Source organism: Eimeria mitis, genomic scaffold (genome assembly GCF_000499745.2).
Source record: "Eimeria mitis Houghton genomic scaffold, Emh_scaff1673, whole genome shotgun sequence".
NCBI lineage: Eukaryota > Apicomplexa > Conoidasida > Eucoccidiorida > Eimeriidae > Eimeria > Eimeria mitis.
Genome location: NW_013569989.1, coordinates 3309 through 3809, shown reverse-complemented (window position 1 = coordinate 3809; position 501 = coordinate 3309).

The following is a 501-nucleotide window of genomic DNA, read 5'->3' as shown; positions in this document are numbered from 1 at the left end:
CTGCTCACTCACATTAGGGTTTAGGGTTTAGGGTTTAGGATTCATTAGGGTTTAGGGTTTAGGGTTTAGGATTCATTAGGGTTTAGGGTTTAGGGTTTACCGTGTAGGAGACATGAAAAAAAAAAAAATAATAAGAGCTAATTACAACCAAGTAAGATATACAGTTGATTAGGGTTTAGGGTTTAGAGTAAATTAGGGTTTAGGGTTTAGTTTTAATTAGGGTTTAGGGTTAATTAGGGTTTAGGGTTTAGGGTTTACCATGCAGGGGACGTGGTTAGAGACGATATTACAACAAACTAAGATATAAATATAATTAGGGTTTAGGGTTTAGGGTTTAGGGTTAATAAGAGTTAATTAGGGTTAATTAGGGTTTAGGGTTTAGGGTTAATTAGGGTTTAGGGTTTAGGGTTTAGGGTTTAGGGTTTACCATGCAGGATACGTGGTTAGATACGATATTTTTACTAAGAAGAGCTAATTACAACCAACTAACATACAAAACTA